The sequence below is a fragment of the Myxocyprinus asiaticus genome, chromosome 22, assembly GCF_019703515.2.
Source record: "Myxocyprinus asiaticus isolate MX2 ecotype Aquarium Trade chromosome 22, UBuf_Myxa_2, whole genome shotgun sequence".
Classification (NCBI taxonomy): domain Eukaryota; kingdom Metazoa; phylum Chordata; class Actinopteri; order Cypriniformes; family Catostomidae; genus Myxocyprinus; species Myxocyprinus asiaticus.
The window spans coordinates 32,927,952-32,953,196 of NC_059365.1; the positions used below are offsets into that span (position 1 = coordinate 32,927,952).

General features: G+C 37.3%; 1 protein-coding gene across 5 annotated transcripts in view; it reads right to left on the reverse strand.

The window, feature by feature from the left end:
• The window catches only part of LOC127413036 (relaxin receptor 1-like), a 153,842-nt gene that overhangs the window by 116,140 nt on the left and 12,457 nt on the right, over window positions 1-25,245 (reverse strand). The window contains exon 2 of one of the 5 annotated variants that reach the window (XM_051649844.1): window positions 100-165. The exons of the other annotated variants lie outside the window; for them this stretch is intronic. The gene's annotated coding sequence lies outside the window, so the exon portion shown is untranslated. The remainder of the gene's footprint in view (window positions 1-99; window positions 166-25,245) is intronic. 5 annotated transcript variants of the gene reach the window in all.

The following is a 25,245-nucleotide window of genomic DNA, read 5'->3' on the forward strand; positions in this document are numbered from 1 at the left end:
TTTTGAATAGATTTTTGAACCCCATGATGTGGGTTTATGTTTTCTCTTTTAATCGTTTAATGCAATTTTGAATGTGACTGTGGTTTAAGGATGGTGTACCTGTATGCTGGGTTGGAAATCTCAAGGATTATTAGTGGTGTTTTCCTTATTACATGACGTGTTGTTCTGAAAGCAAAAAGAAACAAATGAAATATGGAATGTAGGCTGTCATCCGTGCAGCCTGACCGAAGCAAAGGAATTTAATATAAATAAAATAGTCTACTCCTCTCTCGCTGTTGCTGGAGTGCCAGTGATTAATCCTCCTCTTAAGTTGCCGACCCTGAGATACAGTAAAAAAAAATCCTTTTTTTCTTCATGGTTTTCCACAAGAGGAAAACTGATAGCTTGGTCCATAATTCATGGAGGTCCAGGCTTTAAACCCTTAATTTTAATGTTTTCATTTCTAACAGACGCCAAGTGAGATTGCCGCTCATTGGTGTGATGCATGGCCACAGTAAAGATCCCACTGAGAACCTGTCATAGAATGCTTCATAATAGTGCTGAGAGCACAAAAAGTATCTACAAGATCCTATTTATGAACATTGTCCAGTGGATGTAAAATCAGGTGTACACATCAGAGGACACTGCTTTAGCTTTCAATTCTAGATAAATGTAATATATGTTTCAATGAATTTAATTCTACTTTGGGTTAAGAATCTGCATAACATGCCACACTGATGCTCCACTGTTGAAAGTTTGACACACACAATTTCACACAACATGAATAAGTGTCTTTCCTACATTTTTTATAGATCAGCACAATTAGTAAACCAAACCAAAAAATATAAACAACATAATTAACATTAGCAAAAAGCCTGTATGCCGAGTCATATTTTAAGACCATTATGGATAATGAAATGCATTGGTTATGATTCTGAATGGAAAATTAAATCAGAAACAGACAAAATTGCTGCCACTCAGACACAATTTCTAATACTATAAAGATTTACAACAAAAGTGTGTCAAAATATGTTTGCCAAAATTACTAAATTTGCTGCAGATTTTCCTAAAAATTGTGAAGCCAGTTGCTGCATATTGTTGTGTTGTTTTGCAGTGAGAACTCACAAAAACAATCACAGTTTACTTAAATAATTTGTGTCAGTGATAGTAGAAGTGCAATTACCTGTAAATATTGTAGAGCATAATAACCGTAACTGTAATGGCAACTTCAGGCTAAGCATCACTGCTGGGTCTGGCACATCAGACTGGCATCGGCTTGAGAAAGGCGTTATAACAGGCTGCACCATCTCAGTCATCCTTTTCGCCCATGCCATGAACATGGTTGTCAAGTCAGCAGAGGTAGAATGCAAGGGCCCTTTAACGAAGACTGGAGTGCTACAGCCTCCAATAAGAGCATTCATGGATGACCTGACTGTCACTACTATATCCATTCTGGGCAGTAGGTGGATACCCCAAGGTCTAGAGAAGCTCATCAACTGGGCAAAGATGAGCTTTAAATCAACGAAATCAAGGTCTCTAGTCCTGAAGAGGGGGAACGTTGTGGACAAGTTCCGGTTCTTACTGTCCAGAGCCACCATCCCGTCCATTACAGAGCAGCCAGTTAAGAGCCTCGGGAAGATCTTTGACTGCAGCCTCAAAGATGCTGCTTCCATCCAGAAACCAAGGTGGACAAAACAGGCCTGCCAGGGAGGTTTAAGGCCTGGATTTACCAGCATTCCATAATGCCACGAATCCTGTGGCCTCTGCTGGTGTATGCAGTGCCCATAACGACAGTCGAGGCCCTGGAGAGGAAGATCAGCAGTTACTTGTGAAGATGGCTAGGCCTACCCCGCAGTCTGAGCAGTGCTGCTCTGAAGGCACAAATAACATCCTGCAGCTCCTGATCAGTGGCCTCGCTTAAGAGTTCATGGTGTCACGGACACGGGAAGCTATTCAGTACAGAGAATCCATGGATCCAAATGTGGCATCTGCCGGCATCCAGGTTCGAACAGGCAGGAAATGGAGTGCAGACAAATCTCTGGAGGTGGCTGCATCACGGCTGAGGCAGAAAGCACTGGTGGGGTCCGTAGCAACAGGGCGTGCAGGCATAGGCTACTTCCCAGTGACCAGGGTTGTCAATGTCCAGGGCAAAGAGTGGCAACATCTCGTTCAGGTGAAAATTTGGGCAGGTGTGGAGGAGGTACGAACCAGCAGGATGGTGGGGATGGGACAGCAAGGAACATGGACTAGATGGGAAAGTGTACTGCAATGAAAAATCACCTAGTCCAACATCTGGCAAGCAGACTTCCACTGTATCAGGTTCTTGCTGTCCACAATGTCCTACCAAGTCCAGCAAATCTTCACGTCTGGGGCAAAATTGAGACACTTTCCTGCCCTCGTTGCTCTGGAAGAGGGTCCTTGGAACACCTCTTTAGCAGCTGCCCAAAAGCCTTTGGAGATGGGCACTATTGCTGGCGCCATGACCAAGTGCTTAAGGCAGTCATTGAGAGTGTAGCCACTGCCATCAACACCAGCAAGGGCCACCACCAGCCAGAGATCATTACGTTCCTCAGAGCCAGAGAGAAGCTCCACCTACAACCAAGAGCAAAGTCTGGTCTCCTCATCACTGCCACTGACTGGCAACTGGATGTGGACCTGGGCAAGCAGCTGAAGTTCCCAGCCCGGATAATATCAACATGGCTTCGACCAGACATGATCATTGTTTCAGAGTCCACCAAGCAACTGATCATGTTGGAACTCACAGTGCCCTGGGAAGAGTGTTTGGACGAGGCCAACGAGAGGAAGCACACTAAGTACCAGGAGCTTGTGGAAGAGTGCAGAAGGCAAGGCTGGGGAACTCGCTGTGAGCCTATGAAGGTGGGCTGCCGAGGATTTGCAGGGTGTTCACTCTGCAAAGCGTTAATGTTACTGGGCATCACCGGGAAGGCAAAGAGGAAGGCCATCAGATCCACTACTGAAGCTGCGGGGAAAGCCATTAAGTTGCTTTGGATTAAGAGGGCAGATCCATGGGCGAATGCTGCTGGGACGCAAGCTGGGGTCTGATCAACCCCAGCTGGGTCGCCTGGGTTAGGTTGAAAGACCCGAAATATCCAATGACCCTAGGTTTCATCACTGATGATGCGTCCCAGCACATCTGTAGGATGTATCTTTCATCTAAATATGCAGTAAGCAAGCAAATATTGTATAATAAATCAACGTTATCTCATGAGAATTTGTGTTTGTATTCTTGCATAAAGTGTGGTTCTAAAAATATACATTTGCTTAAGTTTGCATAGACACCGAAACATACAATATTGGTGTATTGACAGCATGTAAAATGTAATAATTTTACGTATTATCAACTTTAGAGATGTAGAAATGTTTAGATATCCTTATTGAATCCATGAATATTTAATTTATGGAAATAATCATTAATTTTATTGCATTTATAATGAGATTGATTGATTGTTCGATGCCACAACATTTATTTAACGTTTACCTAATTTGACATTATAACGGTTTTATGTTTATTCCATGTGATATCTGGTGCAGTTTTCAATTATATAACTTTACCAATTACAGTATATCAATTATATCACTTTAACCAAGGCTAAATTTTAAAATGTTAAAATGAATAAAAATTCTGTAATTAATCATTCATTAATGAGACCAGGTTGCATAAATACACAATAAAATAACATACAGTAGGCAACATTTAAGACATGAAACCTGTGTTATGGCTGATGTGTGTTCAATGGAAGATTCTTAATAATTTGAATATTTATTTTATTTAACTTTCAGCCAATGCAAGTAAATTTGGGTAAGGTTAAAATGGTACATCTAAAATAAAACTGTCAACTATAAACACAAAATATAAGGGGATGGGGATGCAGTATGTTTAAACTTAAAAATAATATGGAGTAATAACAGCAAATACATCTGTATATTAGTAAAATATGGATACTCATGGAAACCTGATCACATGTTAGACTCGTAATAATTTGTATGAGAGCAAGTTGATTATATGAATCCATATCGCTACTCAGGAATTACCTTGTGCAATAAAGTGGCTTTTTACTACATGGTATCTTCTAATTTGTTCAGTCTTTTTAAACACAAAATATATCTAAGCAGTAAGCAAGTAAACAACTTTGCAAATTAGTTCTTAGTTTTCAGCTGCTGTAAACTTAGTTTTCAGCTGCTGTAAACTTGTCTTAATACTGCTTGCCTTACGGCTCTGCTGTCCTTCAACTCCTGTGACATATGAATCTGCTGTTCAAGTATTGTATGTATACTGCAGACTGGAGACTCCTGCAGTTGAATATGCCTCACTGTGTCAAACTAATGGAATGTTTGTTCTGACGCTGTCAATCATTGGAGAGAAGTGTTCGGATTACCTCTGGTTCGTGGTTTATGGGGGAAAATTGTGGAAATAATGCAAAGAGTGATTTTGATTTCACACAACACAAGTCTAAACAAATTATTAGGCCTAAAAGGTTCCAATGTAATTAGCCCTTTATTTTGTTTAGAAACAATTTAACTTGGTTTGTCATTCAACCAAGGACAAAGCACTACCGTAAAACATGCTATGCTTTATTAATAATGAGTCAGAAATGAGTCAGCATCCCTAAATAATGAAATACTCTGTCTAAATCTACACGGTCAGCAGCTGTTTCTGGAACGTGAAAAATGCTGTCTTCACACACAGTGTATTGTTTGGAGGTTGGTAGGCATGAAGGCATGTCCGAATCCAGTGTTTGCGTAACATCCTGTCTACTAGGACGCCTTCATCTATTTGGTATTTGAAGTCAGCATAAAAGTATCATTTACTGCCTATACCTTATGATATACCACAAACCTGTGTGTGAATTGGTGGTTGGTGGAAAGAATTAAAATGGCATCTTGATAGTGTGGTTGAAAATTAATTCATTCAGTCATCATTTACTCGCCTTATGTTGTTCCAAGCTGGTATGACTTTCTTCATGGAGCAGAAAATGAGATGTTAGTTGAATGACAGCCTCAGTAACTTTCATTGCAGCTTTTTCCATACAATGGAAGCAAACGGTGACTGAGGTTGTCATTCTGCCTAATTTCTCCTTTTGAGAATACAACCTGGTAGTTGTAAAAAACATAACTACATTTTTCAAATTTGTTTTTGTGCTTTGCTCTACATAACGCTACAGTTTTCTGGTGAAATAAACAGTAGAGGCACTATAACAACAATAATTTTTATTCACTTTCACACAAATCACGAGTAAAATGGCAGATTAACGCTTCATAAACACTTATTTTTTGCTCAGTTCCCCACAGAATACTATCTTGTTACATCGAAACACTTTCACAAAAACTTATGATTTAAAACACAATTCAGGCTTGAATTACATAGCTACATATACAAGCTTATTCAAATAGTAACTAACTTGCACTAACAATGGCGCAACTGATAAAGCGTTGGATTTAGAATACAGAAGTCCAGGGTTTGAAATGGTAGCGATGTCTGTTTTGTTCACTTCACATTTGCTTTTGTTACACTATTAGTTAGGTTAAGGTGTTGGATTTAGGGTAGGTATGTCAATTTTGTTCATTTCAAAATTCATAGAGCATTAACCCTAAAAAAAAAATATATTTTTAGGAGAGCTTAAACTCGCTTTTAGCACCCCCTCAGTGAACATTTCACCTCGAAACTGCAGTGATTCGTGCAATGACCACATCATTTCATTTAGCAAAAATTTTGTAACAGTCACATAATTTTCAAGAGATCAGTCTGGGTAAATAAGGTATTTTCCAACTCAGTTACATGTTTTTACACATGTACTTATTAGGGATGTACACAAGTAATCAAATAATTGTTCTGCACCAGCTACTTGAGTATTAAAATCACTACTCGAATATCACAAATTCATTTTCTTTCCGCGTTTGCCTGCCGTGAGCAGCACTGAATTACACTGTAATTTCCCTCTGAATATCTCACCAAATCTGGCAATATTGAGTTTGTTTGGGGTGCACTGTGGATGTGTGTCGTAGAGGTGTTGGATGAGAAAAGAAGATATAATGGTGTCTTTGCTTCTAAAGCAAAGCCAAGTTATATTACAAGACGATACTTGTAATATTTTGATTCTTATTGAATTATACTCTATATGTATTTTGTTCTTATTGGAGTCATGCAAACCAGCAGACAAAGATCTGCTTTTATAGGTGAAAGATACAAACTCAAAATATTATCAGACCATTATGTGTGTATGTGTGTGAAATCTCTTTACAGGCAGAGCGCATTTTATAAAAGTCAACATTCACCACTTGTTTTTCTGAACAATAACATGTGAAATGATAAAAATGTGATAGTCTTTATGTAAACTCAGAGTTTATATACAGAAATGTGCATTACCCTAATGCAGTCAGGATTGGTTTCTATTTAAGCTATGGTTGAGAGCAAATATTTTTTGGTATTTTTAAATCTTTTTTGTTTTCCATTCTTATTGGATGCATATTGTTAATTTTAATTTTTTCCCCAAAAGAAATGCATAGTTTGTTGAAGTTATGTTGTTTTGAAACCATTCTTGGTAAAGTTTGTGAAATAAATTTCACATACGTTTCATTCGTGTTATTTTTAACATGCAATTTAATTTAGTCGTATACTAATTATTTGTGGGTTACAGTACTACAAAATTACTCGAAAATGCCCATCCCTAGTACTTTTTACAAAACTAGACATTTTGCAGCAAACTGCTAAACTAACCAGCACTGATAAAATTTGTTCCATTAACATGTTTTCTTATTTAGCTCATAATATGAAAAATAGAAAATGTCCCTGCCTGCAAATATCATTTGCCTGTTTACTCTCTTGTGTTCTGCTGTGGTCATGACAGTATGACATCTTCTACTCAAAAAAAAAATTCTAAATTTTGAATCCAGCACTTTGGGATTAAAACATTAATGCTCAAAATATGTATTTTCAGCGTCCTTGCTTCTGTCCATTCCTAATCTAGAAAGTGACAATCACTCATTATTAATTTTACTCTGTTTTACTAGTTTTTAAGTGCTACTACTTGATTAATAGGTAAAAAGTTTGCCCTGAATGAACAAAGAGTGCCAGAGGAACATTCAGCATGCAGCAGTGCTCCAGTTTAAACATCCATTTATTCCACACCCTTGTCTGCTATTAAATAATGAGAGTATGACGGGGCCATTAAACAGCAGAGAGACAATTAGGGACACTCCTTCCATCAGGGCCAATTTCAAACAAAGACATCCCCTTACTTTCTCTCTGTTAAAAGTTTGATGGCTTTCTAAGTTTGACAACTTCATTTCAGGGCTGACAGAGAGAAATTGAGAAGCATGAAATGGCAAAAGTTATAAAGATGGGATGAAAAAGAAAACTATAATTAATGAGCTGGAGAAAAGTCTTGACACAGACACGGTTCCACACACTGAGGTTCAGACAAATGATGTCATAGTTCTGTTAGTCAGCAAATATTCACGTATGTGACAAATGCTCTTGCAACGGTCCATCGTTTCTTGACTAAGCTACAGATCATTGCAGTGCCATACATACCCCAAGACTGTGCCAACAGGTTACTGAGAAAGATGCTCAAGACTTAGATGTGCATCAGCCATCAAGACCTAGACATGACTAAATGTTTACATTTATATGAAAAAACGTCCAAACTGATGTTCATTTATTACTCTACAGCACTGTTTCCCAACCTTTTTTTTAACCTTTACACACATCTTGTTTTCTTTCCTTAAAAAGAAACACATTACATTTTTCACGAGTAGTTATTTTAATCTCTTAACAGCCCTAATATTTTACAGTCATAATTAAGCAATATCACACGAGTAAGGGACGCAGCAGAGTGCCGCAGGTAATGTGTGTGCCTTTGTTTGAGAATTACTGCTTTAGAGGTATGCTATGTGCTACAACTTCACGGAAGAAACCACTCCCACTGTGCTAACTTTAACACAATAGCCTCATTTATGTATCACAGGAATCATCTTGTTTCTCTCCTGGGATCAATAACAAAAGTCAAACGAAACATTGTTGTTGATTTCAGTTACTGTTCTGCATATTTTAATGATACCAGATCTTAATGCCTGAAGTGATGGTTATAAACAAGCTTTATTATCTTTATTAAACATAAAAATATATTTTTTAAAATATAGAAATACTCCCAGAAATAAAGGCACGACAAGCATTTTAACCCTATAAAGGGGTCATATCATACGTTTTTATAAGATATTTTTCCCTGAAGTAGGATGTTAATAAAGGTTTTTACTGTGAGGATTGTTCACCCAAAAATGACTTACATTTTGGTCTGTTTCTCATCCAAAACAACTGTATCATTTCATAAGACATGGATTAAACCACTTGAGTCATATGGATAACTTTTATGATGCCTTTATGTCCTTTTTTGGAGCTTAAATATTTTGTAACAAAGTTTGTGTTCTGCAGAAGAAAGAACGTTTGAGTTTGAGACAGCATGAGGGTGAGTAAATGATGAGAGAATTTTTGGGTGAACTGTTCCTTAAAGAAATAACTTTTAGTGGTTTAAATCCCTTTGATTTGCCACATTGGAGCTTGAGAATATATATATATATTTGAGTTTTTGACACACAAAATTTTAATAATAAATATAATGTCCAGATGATAGGGTTAGTTAAAATAGTTCAGCAAATTTATTGAGAAAAAATTTACAAACGATGAAAAAAGGTAATTGAAATTTGATGTTCAAATAAAAAAAATTTAAAAAAATTAAAGAATAAAAACAGGTTTCTTTGTGTCACGTATAAACACGTGGTCAGACTGTGTGTCTCATTCTAAGCCACACCCATGGCTTCCTCTTATTAAACACATTTACCTAGTGGGGGTACACTCACAAAACAAACAATAAATCATAGAAAACAAATAATATAATTCAGCTCCCTTCACACATGAAATCAGACATCACTTTTCTCTACTCTCATAAGGGCAGCAGGTTTACTCATTGAAATGTGTTGCATAACTTGTTAACATCAGACTGAAATAATCAGGAACGTTGTTATGTCATTAATTAACCTTATATCATTAATTATTCTGGTGTTCGGCAAAAGTTTATCTATCCACATTTCTCTTATCACCTCAACATGTGTTTCTATATATTCATCTGTATAATGTCATAAAGTTGCAAATGTTTGGAAGCTTCAATATATGCTCTTTTTGGACTGATGAGGAAGTTTTGAGTTTTTAAAGCACATCAATATCCTTTATTTCAAAAGATCAAGCAAAATTTAATTCCTCATGATATGACCCCAGGGAAAGAAACATATAGGAAATCTATAAGTCAACATATGTGTCAAAGCATCACACGCTCAAATGTAGATTGTTCATTCTTGTGCACAGCAGACAGAACACAAAATGGGAATGCGGTACGCCACTGAGTGTTTCAGTCTAGTAATAAGGAATCATATATTTTATCCTCAGCCAGTTTCTGATGGCCAGATGAAATATGACAGATTTCCCTCTGGATTCCTCGATCACCAGTTGACTCAGAGCTGTTTAAAAAATACAGCACAAACATCCACACACACTCATTTCCCAATCTGTCACTCCTGAGGAATCACAACTCGCACAATTTACATGTAAACTCACTTAAAAATGTACTTTTAACTGGAGATGTACAGATTCCGTCTTCAAGAAATGTAAATACAGTGAACTCCGAAACCCCCAGAAATCAACAACATTGATCATCTCCCCAAATAGAGAAACATTAAATGCTTGAAGATAAAAAGATGTTTGGGATTGTCAACTGTGTATCAATATGTGATGAACTGAACATATTCCCACTGGTTGACGCAACTTTGAAAACATTCATTGGTGTTTGCTGTGCTGAGTGGGGCCACCATTTTCCATTCTCATTACTCAGCAAAAATGCTTATCGGAATTCAGTCTGAGAGAAACAAGCCAGTCTGAGTAATGCGTTTCTCTCCAATGCATCTCAGTGCTCTTGCCTAAGATACAGTGATGGAGTTTACCCATACACAAAAAAAGAGAGGTAGACATATACATGGCAAGTCATATTTGCAGGAGTCCAGTGTAGCTAGACTTTTGACCACTAACAGGAAGGGTCTGTCTGACCGACATGTAAAGTGTCTAATCTTCGAAACAAAAAAAAAGTTTCCAACCTTTCCCCACCTAAAACTGTTTAAAATGTTCCTGGTGTCCTGTCAAGATGCAGATGAACATTAATCTGTATAGATAAATTTATCATCACTACCTTGCATTAATCTCTTCAATCTTTGAACAAGTTTATTAAACATTTTCATCTTGATATACAGTACTGTGCAAAGGTCTTGTTGTTTAACAAAAACATTTGTCTTAAGATGGTTATTTATATATTTTGCTGTAGTGTGTCAATAGATAATATACATTTTAGACTCCCAAACATTCCTTCTGCAAATAGAAAAGATTAGAATAGAAGAACAGGGAGCCCTGCAACAGATGGCATGGTCCCCACAGAGACCCCCACTGAACATCGGGTCAGTCTGGGATTACATGAAGAGACAGAAGCAATTGAGACAGCCTAAATATATAGAAGAACTGTGGTGAATTCTCCAAGAAGATTGGAACATCCTTTCTGCCAACAACCAAGAAAAACTGTGTCCAGGTGTACCTAGGAGAATTGGTGCTGTTTTGAAGGCAAAGTTGGTCACACCAAATATTGATTTATCATTTTTTATGTTTACTAGACTTTGGATGATGTTAATTGAAAAATGAAAACTAATTATGGCACTATTTTGAAGAAATCCTCACTATGCAACATTTTTCACTAAAAATGTGTCTAAAACTTTTGCACAGTACTGTACACAAAAAAGCCTTCTTTACAGTTAAGGTACAGGCTTTGATTTTATCAAAAAATGAAAAGTTATTTTATGAATGGATAATTGACCTTTTCTGTCCCTTTCTTCAATTTTACTTTTTCAAAATTTTGAAGAACAGACTGCTTAATGCATGGACGTTGAGAAGTAGTTTAAAAGACCAGCAGGAGTCAGCAACCTAAGGCACGTGTGCCACCACTGGTATGTGGTAGGGTAATTATTGGCACACAGGCAAAAGTGAAAGAGAGGACAAATCATTTGCGTTACCCACGGAGCATTAATTATGTCTCTACACTTCAAGTGGATCGTGCATGAATTAAAGTTTCAGGACTGACCAACCGGTATGAGTGGCAGTTTTCTGCCAGTTCTGTAATTCTGTCATAAAACACTAACAAGCATGAAGAGGAGAGTCCAAACGCAAAAGGACAAAAATGAGCTTTTATTGAAAATAACACAAAACATAACACAAAACTCTCACAATGGAGAGAAAACCAAACACCAATATAATAACACTGAACTAACTTGAAAACAGAAACAAAAACTCACAATGGAGAGACAAAGGCAAATGCAAAACTAACAGATAAAGATCAATCTCAAATGAACTACTAGACCGACTTGGCGGAGTTAAGACAACAAACATGCACAAGACTGAGCACACAGGGCGAATAAATAGGGAGAGAAATCAGGAGGAATACAGGGAACACAGGTGAGGGACAATAAAGTAATAATCAAACAGGTAACAAGGCAAACGAAAGGGCGGGGTATCACTAAAGACAAGACAGTCACGAATGCACAAGGAAATGAGAACACACAAAACCAAGTGCATTCACATAACACAAGACAAAACACAAGTACCTGGACTCAAAGTAAATAAACCAAACCAACCGAAGTGACTGAATCCAGACACGAGACATAAAACAGAAATAGAACACGTACATGTCAGGGCTCTGCCACAAAGGGGAAAAAGCCCAAAACTAAGGGCAAAACCTTGACAAATTCGACCATTGTAATAGCAAGTAAATTCCAGAAAAGAAATAGATCCTTAAGAACTGATGTAGTTCATTGTAGTGAAAGTGAAAGAGGAGGGCAAAATTCTGGGCTGTTCAACGCAGTAGCTGGCACTTAGGCAGCCAACATAAGCGGAAGTTCCTTCCAATTAGAAATAAATATCATACAAGGAGAAATAGACCTAAATTGCAAGTAACTTTGAATAAAGGCCTTAATGCATAAGAAAAGAATAATAACTTTAATAAAATTTAAAAAGAAATTAATAACAATTCCTAAGAGATCACCATAGTTTATTGTGAGTATGGTTTGTAAATAGACTTAGGGAAAAAAATCATCAAAGTTGCAGTTGGAATTACAGATGTGATCCATCAGTGACAGCTTCTGCCAGCCAGCGAGAGATCAGGCTCCTACTCAACGGCGCAAAGCTATTTTTGTTGCGTTCCAACCTAAAGTGTTAGAGCTGTGCAGATGTGTTGCAACTAGATATGGGGATTTTGATTCATTTCAACCAGCAGGTGGTGACAAAAGACTGTCTTTTATGTATTATGAGTGAGTTGAGTTCACATTAGCTGGGTTTCCATCCACGTATTTTTATGCGCATTTTGGGATATCGCATAAAAATTGCTGGATGGAAACACCAAGATGCGAATAAAATCTCCAAAATGCGCATAAAAAATGTATATGCTCACCTGAGTTGCAAAAATGTTTATTCGATAAGACGAAATGCTCATAAACTGTGATGGAAACACATTTACCGAATAAACTCCTATTGAATTGAGCTGGACTAACCAGAGGACCAATCCTTGCATCTGAAATGTTGCTCTGGTCATTCTAAAAAAACGTTTGCAGAGAAATATAAGTCGAATACAAACTTGAACTGTGCCGCAGAGCAGGTTTATTGGCACATTTCAAAAAAATATTATAGATCAACCAGTAAAGACATAAGGATGGAGAAACGCAAACACATTGTGCTCCCAAAACTGTGACGGGTTGTTGCTCCCAGAAATGAGACAAAGTCCTTTACAGTGTTTTGTCTGTGTGCTATAAAATTCAAGTATTATATATATATATATATATAATATATATATATATATAAAAGAAAAATTTCCTAGAATGTGACAGTTTTGTTCTTTTGAACACATGGGATGGAAACGTGGCTTTATTTGCACTTTGTTCTCGCGATATTCCTATTTAGCGCATAAATTAAATTCACAACTTGGATAGAAACATAGCTACTGAGAGAAACTTTGTTGTCATTCAGTGCACATGTATCATTGATGTCATCATCTTGTCTCTCACTCCATGATTGCTCAGATTACTGCTACACTATAGCTGAGAGATAGAGATAAATAGCTTCAGCATTACTGCCAATCACAGCTGAGAGTCGCGACAGATGGAGTAATCAAACATGCTCCTGGCACCTATCTGATACCCAAGTGTCCAAGGTAGGAGGAGACAAAACTTTCAACATGGCGGAGAATAGTACTGTAGTTACTTGTAGTGTTGCTGTCAAAATAAGAGTTTCCCAAGAAATATACAAGAATGAATTTGCCGTCCTTCATGTTAACAAAACACTTGAATTTGAGTTAAATATTCATAGATTGATTCCAGAATCACTCCACGATCGGAGCAGATTACTACCACTCTACAGCTGAGAAATAGAGTTAAATTATCAGCTGCAGCATTACTGTTCATTACTGCTTGGGAGATGCAGCAGATGCAGGAAATCACATATGCTCAATCGCTTTCTCTCTTTCTCTCTTTCTCTCTCTCTGTCTCTCTCTCTCTCTCACACACACACACACACATCCTTTTTTGTCACGTCATTCTTATGTCCCCCCCCAAGGACTCTAATTTAAAAGTTATAAGAGACTCTTAGTTTGAAGTTTTGTATCTTCCTCTGTTATGTCCGTCTTCCTGTCCTTTGCCCTAATTGTATCCCAGGTGTTGCTTGTCTACTTTTAGCCCAATTGTATATACAGCTCTAGAAAAATTAAGACACCACTGCAAAATTATCAGTTTCTCTGGATGTACTATTTATAGGTATGTGTTTGAGTAAAATTAACATTTTTGTTTTATTCTATAAACTACTGAAAACATTTCTCCCAAATTCCAAAACAATATTGTCATTTAGAGCATTTATTTGCAGAAAATAACAACTGGTCATAATAACAAAAAAATATGTTGAATAATGCAAAGAAAACATGTTCATATTCATTTTTAAACAACACAATACTAATGTTTTAACTTAGGAAGAGTTCAGAAATTAATATTTGGTTGAATAACCCTGATTTCCAATCACAGCTTTCATGCATCTTAGCATGCTCTCTACCAGTCTTTCACATTGCTGTTGGGTGACTTTATGCCACTCCTGGTGCAAAAATTCAAGCAGCTCGGATTTGTTTGATGGCTTTTGACCATCCATCTTCCTCTTGATCACAATCCAGAGGTTTTCAATGGGGTTCAGGTCTGGAGATTGGGCTGTCCATAACAGGGTCTTGATCCGGTGGTCCTCAATCCACACCTTGATTGACCTGGCTGTGTGGCATGGAGCATTGTCCTGATGGATAAACCAGTCTTCAGAGTTGGGGAATATTGTCAGAGCAGAAGGAAGCAAGTTTTCTTCCAGGATAACCTTGTATGTGGCTTGATTCATGTGTCTTTAACAAAGATGAATCTGCCCGATTCCAGCCTTGCTGAAGCACCCCCAGATCATCACTGATTCTCCACCAAATTTCACAGTGGGTGCGAGGCACTGTGGCTTGTAGGCCTCTCCAGGTCTCCATCTAACCATTAGATGACCAGGTGTTGGGCAAAGCTGAAAATTGGACTCATCAGAGAAGATGACCTCACTCCAGTCCTCTACGGTCCAATCCTTGTGGTCTTTTGCAAACCTCAGCCTGGCTCTTGGAACTGTGGAACTGTGGGAACAGGAACTGTGCTTGACTGGTTTAATTCCTATCTCTCAGGTAGGTCCTTCAAGGTAGCCTGGAGAGGTGAGGTATCCAAGCCACATCAGCTGCTTACTGGGGTACCTCAGGGATCAGTGCTTGGGCCACTTCTCTCCTCTATATACACAACATCACTGGGACCCATCATTCAGGCACATGGTTTCTCTTACCACTGCTATGCTGATGACACGCAACTCTACTTGTCTTTCCAGCCCAACGACACCACAGTGACTGCTCGAATTTCTGCCTGCCTGGTGGACATCTCGGCCTGGATGAAGGAGCACCACCTGCAACTCAACCCAGCCAAGACTGAACTCCTTGTCTTTCCAGCCAACCCTGCTGTTGAACGCAACATCACAGTGCAGCTGGGTGCAACTACAGTAACGCCTTCCAAATTGGTCAGAAATATAGAGGTAACCATCGACAACAAACTAAATTTCACAGACCACATCTCAAAGACCACAAGATCATGTAGATTTACACTCTACAATATCAGGAAGATAAGACCCTTCCTCTCTGAACATGCCACACAACTGCTTGTCCAGTCACTTGTCATAACTAGACTGGACTACTGTAATGATCTCATTGCAGGCCTCCCTGCATGTGCCATTAGAGCCCTGCAAATGATCCAGAATGCAGCAGCACATCTGGTCTTTAATGAACCAAAGAGAGGACATGTTTCACCACTCCTTGTCTCTCTCCACTGGCTGCCGGTTGATGCACGTATCAAATTCAAGGCTCTGATGCTGGCATACAGAACAGTCACTGGGTCTGCTCCAGCATACCTAAAATCATTTATGCAGAGCTACGCGCCCACTAGAAGCCTGCGGTCGGCTAAGGAACGTTGCCTTGTTGTACCAACACAAAGAGGCACCAAAACACTTTCCCGAACTTTCAGCTTCATCGTGCCACGTTGGTGGAACGACCTGACTCACTCTCTGTCTTCAAAAAATGACTAAAAACACATATTTTCCATGAGCACTTAAACCAGTCATTGAAAAAAAAATAAAAATAAAAATATTTCCTGTTGCACTTTATTCTGTTTTGAATACTATTATGATGCTAGTGATACTTTGTAATACAGCACTTTTTCATACCACTGTCTCCTAAGATGATTCGCTTATGTTTTCCTCTTTTGTAAGTCGCTTTGGATAAAAGCATCTGCCAAATGAATAAATGTAAAATGTAAATGTAAATGGCTCTTCTTTGCTTCTCATTGATGAAGTTTTTTTTTTTTTTTTAGCTTTGCACGACTTCAGCCCTGCCCCTAGGAGCCTGTTTCGAACTGTCCCCGCCGTGCACTTCACCCCAGCTGCCGTTTGCCATTCTTTTTATAGGTCATTTGATGTCATCCTACAGTTATTGAGTGACATTCAAATGAGTTGGAGGTCATCCCGGTCAGTGGAGAGTCGTTTTTGCCCTCTGCTGGTCTGTAGCTTTGTTGTCCCCAATGTCTGCTGCTTGACCTTGTTCTTATGAACTGCAGTCTTTGAAATTTTAAGGATGGAAGCAACCTGACACTCACTGTATCCCTCTACTAGTAAGAATTGAACCCTTCTTTTCATTACTGAAAATATTTCTTTTCAACTCTTTTGGTATGGTCAATAGATATTTTTTATTCTAATTACTTTTGAGGTACTACTAGCACTGTTTTTGCCATCCAGCTGGTCCTATTGCAAGAGGATAGTGATGACCGCAGCAGTGGTTTTTATACTTTTCCTCATTAAATAAGATTTGTTTCAGGTGATCACCTAATCAGTACCTCATTAAGTGGAATGAGGTGTGCTTGTGTTGGAATCCAACAAACACTGGAATGGAATGGCTGCCATACATGTTGAGATGCTGATTTAAAGGTGCAATATGTAATATATTTATTGTACTAAAGCATAAAATTATCATAATATGTTATCAGAGATTTAGGAAACATGCTAAGTTGAAATACTGGCTTCTCTGAAAACAATGCTACAGCCAGTATATTCTACTTTAAAATGTCTGTTCCAGGTTGGAATTTCTGTTTGTGTTTTGGCCTTTGTGATCCCGCCCACTGCCCATTTCCCAATAGTATTTTGACACTCCGGGTTGCCAGATTTGAAACAAGTTAGCGGGAAAACACAGCATGCTGCAGCCATGGAAGCCAGCAGTACATCTTGCTTTCATTGACAGAGTTATAAAAAATCCACATGAGCTGGTTTATACTTTGCGAACAATAAAAACATTGCAAACTTATACATTAGCTGATCAACTTATAGTGTAAGGCTCGTCGCTTGCTATTGTCAGTTTGCTCTTTCCTGTTGCGTGTCCTCAACCTGGCAAAACGCATGATCTTCGAGTCTGGGAAGCAGGGGGCGGGGGAGACAACTCTCTCCAGTATTTACAATTTGGACTGCAGTACCCATTTTAAATGCTTGATGTCAGTGTTACATATTGTTCCTTTAAGAAAGATTTGGAGTGTTTTTTCCAGAGCTGTATATCCTCTTGTTCTTTGTTCCTGTGTCGTTTCTTGTTTGTATGTAGTGCGTTAGTTTCCAGCATACTGCTGTAGAGTTTTGTTACCTTTTTCTTCATATTATTCCTTCACTGTTGTATCCCTTTCTTTTGTTTATAATTAAAGTTCTGCGTTTGGATCCTTACTCTCTCGTCTCTTTCCTTCACAAAACCCTGACAATTTTTCTCCAATAACTTGTTAGAAACAGCCCAAGCCGTCGCTAGTTCTAAAAGGAAACTTTTGAATTAGAAACAGAGGCTTGGGCACATCTTTTGAACTAGTAACGGCAGATCCTAATCCATGGTGTGAGGAAATAGTACAAATGCATATTTTGGGACAGTCCTTAGTTTTTCCTTAGCTATTTAATTACTTGTTCATTAAACTGTTGTATTAAAGCAATATCACGCTGTCAGTCATGCTGTTTTGTCTGTATATCAGGATGGCTGTGGTTACTTGCAGCCGTGCTGATATACGGCCATAACAACACTCTTGCTTGTGTGATATTGCTTTAATAACATATCTATATTATGGGAGGGTAGCAGATGTGGCCCTGGCCTGAAATTGGCTCGGAGACCTCATGTAACAAAAACAGGTTTCTACTGAAAAAATGGAGTCATAGCAGAGAGTTTTCACTTTGTGGACTTTGCAATAAAGCCCCACACTAAAAATAACTGTGGTACTGGTTCTCTTTGAGCTGTGATATATACTTTGTTATCTTTGCAATAACACTGATTAGTGTCTTCTAATAACTCCCCAATCAAAAACTGGCACATAAATTTGTAATCTGTTGGACACCCATTTTGGTATTATACTGTGCACTCTTAGTGGTTAAGTTCAATTGTACTTGTATTGCTATAAGACACAGTTATTCATTCAATTATTCAATTGTTCATTCATGCATTGTAGAGTTGGGATACTCGAGTTCGGACTCGGACTCGAGTCCGAGTCACGATTCCAATTTTAATGGACTTGGACTTGTCACAGACTCGGATGCATTTTTACTCGAGCCATTAGGACTCAGGATTGTTTTCTGAGTCCAGCCGAGTCCACGTCATTTTTGATGCAAAGACAAATGAACAAGCAAACAAATAAGATAACATAGAATGACCATACATCCTCTTTTTCCCGGACATGTCCTCTTTTTCAGACCTGAAAAAAGTGTCCAGCTGGGATTTCAAAATTGCCTCTAAATGTCCGGGATTTGGCTTTGCCTTCATGATGTTGTGCTCTCTACAGTTAGTACTATCATACATTCTGTGTATTTGATACTGCACATCAGTTTTCACGCATATATGTCCTAACGTGTGGTTATTCTGGCTGAGAGCAGCATTGCGCACACTTTCAAAGCACTTTCTCTTTCGCCCGCGCGCCCGTGCTGTATGTGTGTGCGGGAAAGAGATCGCCACATGTACTCTGCCGCTCTCATCCAGAAACATCAATAACGTAAGTACACTTTTAAAAGTATGTTCCCCAACTCTGCAAATTATTAAATAGAACAAATGTTTTATCAGACTCACGTTACTACGCAAAGCTTTTTCTAACTGAAAATGTTGACTATATCGAGACAAAATCAAATATGCTAGGGATCAGGGATATTTAAACTAATATGATGGATGAAATAGACCATGGAAATTGTACAACTCAGTCTGTTACATATTTGTAGTGCAACCTCTGTGTGTTACATGTAAAGCTGGCACTTGTGTTTCAATGGCAAAAAAGTCAGAAAATACAATGAAGAACAAAAGTGAGGGGAGAAGTCGCTATTCACCTATTATCCATTCTAAACATAATGTGAAAAGAACAACACGTCAGCTCAAAGAGAGTTTGTCATAAAAAATTAAAAAAAATATCTTAACTTTAGAAAAGTAAGCTACAACTGGACACAGCAGGACTGAAAAGTGTGAAGTAGAATACAAATACATTTATAATGGTATCTGATTTTTCTGTTTTTATTTTCTGTTTAATTTTATGGGCATTATTAAATGTTTTAATATTACTATTTATTAAATGTATTAAACACATTAAATGTATTTAATAAATTACATTACATGTATTTCACCCATAATGTTAGATAAAACTAAACTAAATTGAATGGATAAATTGAAAATGAATAAGAAATAAAAACAAAATTACAATTTGAAATAATAATAACTATGGTTATAATGACTAACACAGCTTCACTTTCTTTAGTCTATGTTTGAGTGGAGGGGAAAAAACAACAAATAATTGAAAAAGTCAACAGAATGCAATAAGGAATGTGTTGAAGGACAGTTTTATCTTCATACACCTAAAGCATATGCTTTCATTTTGAAACCACTTTGAAATTTGTTCAGCAGGAAACTAATCATAAAATGTGAATATGAAATCCAACAGAGTTTTCTTTTTTATTGCATTTATATTGACAAATTGTTTTTCTTAGTTGTGAAGATTAAAATAAGCTTAAAATACTGATGTTGAGTTTACGGTTACAATTTTCATTCAGATTCATGAACAGATTCATTCGGACTCGACTCGTACTCAGCCTGTTATGACTCGGTCTTGAGTTAGATTCATTGTTTCACATTGTAACAGTACTCTGAAATCTGCAATTTTATAATGGAATTCAATCAATTACCTATTAAAAAAATGAGAAAACGACTTAGGAAGGTCAAAACAAGGGGGCCCCGACAGGTGCTTTGCCATTATCTGTATTTGTATCTGTATCTGTTCATATGTCAGAATTATCTGTATCTGTCTCTGTATTCGGATCCACGAGATGGAATGAATTTCATGTACATCGAGCACAGAATGCTGCATCATTATCCTCGTGCGCTGCACATCCGAGACTCGTAAACATCTACGGTGCGGTTCTGTATTTCAGTGCGTACTCGAAAGAGAAACAGTGATTGGTCAGTAGCGAACTTCTGAAGAGAGCGTGATTGGTCAGGTGAGGTGAAAACAGACTAGGAAAGAGCTTATAATTAAAATGAACAACAATTTGCAACTTTACCAGGCTGACACCTTTTGTTTGCTAGCTCATTAATATCACAGAGAATTATGCTTAATTAACCGTGAGAGGCAGAAATCGTGATTGCGATTAAAATACGATTATTTGTGCAGCCTGAAAATGTGGTCAACTTTAAGAGATGGCTATACGAGCTCCGACATGAAATCCTCACTTCAGGTCAGGAATTTAACAACGTGCTCAGGTTTAGGCTATAAATAAATACATGGGAATCACGTGTGAATCATGTGATACATTAACGTAGACATTTCACGAAGTGGAAAGTGCATATGATGTTGTATCTTAGTTAATGTAACACTTGCCAAGCTCCAGATGCACACAATTAACAGAGACCACAAATGTTGAGACAGTGCCCATCCGGTTTGAAATTACACCATGCGCAAGGTTTACACTTTAGAAATATTGGCTGCACAGATTTATAAATTCATTGTAATTTTGGATATGTTTATTTAAAATGTCGCTTTATCCTTGTGCTTTTTGGATAATCACTCAAATGAATATTTTTTATATTACTTGGATGAATACGTTTAGTTTTGAAATCATTATCCGTGCCTTTCCGAATAAGGTATTTGGCTTCGGGGACATCCCTAGTTAGGACTATCATTCATTCTGTGTATTTGATACTCTGCATCAGTTTTCACGTGTTTACATGCCCTTATGTGATTATTCTGGCTGTGAGTGGCAGAGAGCACACTCATTCAAAGTACTTTTTTACACATTCTCTCTCTCTGCGTGCACGATATACATGTGTATGCACGAGAGAGATCGCTGCACTGCCGCTCTCTTCCAGAAAAATCAATAATGTAAGTACACTTTTAAAAGTATGTTCCCCAACTCTGCAAATTGATAAATAGAACACCTGTATCATCAGACACGCACTTGCCATGCATTGTCATTTTTAACTGAAAATGTTGACTATATTGAGACAACATAAAATATACTACATATCAGGGAACTTTAAACAAATATGACAGATAAAAATAAACCAAGATGAAAATTTTACTACTCAGTCCGTGACTTGTAAAGCTGGCACTTGCATGTCAATGGCAAAAAAGTCAGAAAATACAATGAACAAGAACACAGGTCAGGCCATGTGAGGGGAGAAACAAGCCCTGGGTCTTAAGCACAAAACGACAAAGAAGAGTTTGTAATAAAAAATTGATCTTTAGGGAAGTACACCGAAGTAAACAGTAAGGGCATTGCTAGACTTCAGTGACATCCGGGGCTTAGCCCAAAGGGCATATTAAAATATAAAAATAAGAAGAATCCTTCCTTGACTTAAAAAATGACCACCCTACCTGTCAAATAACAATTAGGGCCTATATTAAGTACACAACACTGACATCTGTTCAGAACTTTATATGATCAAATGTCATTTTTTTCCCCCTCTAATATTCTACTTTATTCTCACAATGCAATGACTTTATTCTAATAATTTTTACTTTATTCTCAAACTATTATGGCTTTAATCTCATAATGCTTCAACTTAATTCCCGTAATTTTTACTTTATTTGCAAAATATTATGACTTTTTTTTTCTTTTTTTTTTACATGGCAATAAAACGCCATTGTGGGATCACAGAGTAAAGTTAAAAATACCTTTATTTTTTAAAAACGCATCTAGACACACCTGCATTGTGTTTCATGATTCCAGGTTGTTTTTAACAAAGCAGTTACAACGCTTGATAAACGGTAAGACAGTATTTTTTCCCTTTTGCTCTGATGTGCAGACCTAAGTACAATAATTAGACAAGTTCAAAGTCATTTGATTTTAAACCATTTAAAAATCAAGGCACCACAAAGAGGCTATTTAAACACAGCAGTGGAAATGTGAAACAGCACGGGCAGAGCGCATAAACTGGCAGTGACAGTTTGATCATTTTAAAACCTTTGTATTGTGCTATTTAAGCTTATAGCTCACTGTTCCGCTATTTTGAGTTGCGTTTGAGGAAATTCCATTGCAATAAACATTCTTTATTCCCACTTCCCGAATAACAGAACAAGTTGACTCGTGCATGCATTAAAATCTACTTGGTGTGTGGATTGTTAAAAACAAATGAAGATTAGAAATTAGATTTATAGATTATATATTTAGAAATAAGGCTTGCGTAATAAAACCTCAGTGCCCCTGATACAGAAAAGCTGCAACCCTGTGAGAGAAAATAGAAAGCTCCCAATTGAGGCGTTTGTCACGTGTCTGATGAACTTGAGCATGAACAGCAGGTAAAAGTCAAAGTGCAAACTGTCATTTAATGCGAGTTGGGCTCACTGATTGGAATTAATTTACATTCGAAGCCAGAATTGCAGCCTGCCTTGTTGCTTTTGTACCCTGATGTAATGAACATTAAACCTTCCTTTTTTTTTTCATCACAAAAAAAAAAAAAAAAAAAAAAAAAAAAAACATTCGGGACTATTAACAAAGTTCTGGGTCTTTCAGCCCTATTATCCAGGGTCTAGCTATGCCGCTGCTACACAGCAGGAGAACCAAAAAGTGTGAAGTTTAGTATAAAAAAGAATTTGAATGGCACCTGATCGTATCTGTTTTTATTTTATGTTTTATTTTATTTTACAACCGTTATTAAATGTATTAATTTTACTATTCATTAAATGTATAAAATAAATGTTTTGTATTTTTTAGCATGTATCTCATTTTTAATAAACCACTGCACACTCAAGAATATTCAGAGTACACAGTTTTATAAAACTTTAAGCACTGTGTTTACATACACATGCATTTTCTATTATATATTTTTGCTCTATGAACACATGAATTTGTTAAGCATTAATTAAGCTTTAAAAATTTAAAACATGCATATTTCATGAAGATATACCGCACATTTATAAGCAACTATCACACATCATAAAAAACAGAGAAATGCTGAAAGCAAGGAGGTCTAATATTCCTGGAGAAAGCTATACGTTAACAGTGGCATCATAACACTCTGCTGCCGCATGCAGCCTCGGAAATATGCGATATGGATGCTGCCATCTTTGCTTTATTAGCACTCAGTTATGGAAACAATTTTGAGTCAATCACCTAAGCCATAAAAACTATGTGATGGTCACTGATGAAACATCTAGTGAATCTTCTAGACATATTTTGTCAGAATACATGGCTACTTTTGAATGGCCATCAATGGAGAAGATAACTTTTGTCTGCATGGTCGTTTAGTTACAGCATTTACCAATTCTGGATGGTAACTAATGAAGCTAACCAGCTAAACTTTGATGTCCTGGTTGAAAGTACCATAGAGTCACAGTGTTTCCCCATTTTTAGGAAGTCAACCAACAAATGGCTTACTTATAAAGAAATTAAATGGAGAACAAATGGAGACTTTTGCTTATGTTTCCCACTTCTCAGAATTTTCTCCTCTCTTTAAAGCTTAAAAAAAAAGACTCTAATGTATCATAAAAGTAGTCCAATGCGACCTGTGCATCTTATTCCAAGTCTTTTTAAATTTTTGGGCAAACCCAACATTTAACAACCCAAAATGTAAATAATTTTTCAGTGAAAATGTTGACATCCATTTTGCGTTCATGAGTGAGAGAAGCTCATTGACAGTGGCTTAAGTTTTTGTTCAAGAACTTGCGTCATGTAGTTCTAAAAACAACGCAAGTTCTCGCATGAACATGCCACTGTTAACAAGCTTCTCGCATTCATGAACGTTCAAGATTTTCTCTTCAAATAACACAATTCCTACAATAAATCCTCAGGGGCGGGTTGCATCAGCTATGCGTATGTTTTAACTTAGCCTAGTTAGGGCGTAAATGGGCACTAAGTCACAATTTACGCTCTACTAAATATTTGAGCATTGCACCATTAAACTTAGGTAAGACATAAACCTACGTATAAACTAAATATTTACGGAAGCCTCCGACCAGGAGTAACTGATGGAATAAAAAAGCAGACTGATATTTTATGACATCAATGAGCTCATGTTTTGCGTGACAGGCTCCAATCCTTTCTACATGTATATGATGAGGTTGGCATCTATACTTGTTTACATTTACGGGAGAAAACATTATGTAAAAAACGTACCTATTCAGCATGAACCCGATCTAACGGTGCACTTTCCTATGTACGGTGTTAAGTTTCAACATATACGATATAAGATATTAAAATGAATAAATGTCTATTTTTTCCAGCCTGTTGTATAAGAAATTATTTATTTATTGTCCCTTATTCGTTTTAGATACAGTTACTGAATATTGTTATTTACATAGGCTAAATATACCATTAATTAAATCTTGTTTATTACGTATTGTATTTTAATGGGGATATCATTTATTACAGCTGACAGTTACGTGAGCAAACAAGGTTTGAACATCAACCGTAACGAGATAAAACTGAAATGCACGGCTTTTTAATACTTCTGTGTACAAATCTGAAGGCTGCTTATTGGATAAATACAGGTAAACGTCATATTATGCAACTACACATTACTTTACGGAGAGCTTACGACCTACTAGTTAAGTCTTGCCTTAAGAGCAGGTGGTGCAACCAAATTAAGCACTGACTTAGTTACAAACTAACTAGTAGTTACTAAGCCCTTAGTGTGAACTTTACGTCCCAACTTACATGAGAACTTACGCACAGCTGGTGCAACCCTATCCAGAAGATTTGGAATATTATAGATGAGACAGATGCAATAATTTATGATACTTTGGGGTCTGTTTTAAAAGGTTTAAAGTGAGTCCTTATCAGTTACATTTGTATTAAAAGGATGGACCATTTTCTATGGTTTGTACTGTGCTGAATAATTTCTTATTGAGGCCCTGGGTTTAGTCATACTGCTCATTGCTGCATACACCATTATCTACTTCTGATCCCTGAAGGTATATTTGCAGCCAAATAAACAGGTGGGACTACATAGACGTTTGTCTGATGTCCAGATTAATTAAATTATTTGTTCATTTGGTACTTGCAAGATATTTCAGATTCACAGGATTACAGACAGAGAATCCAAC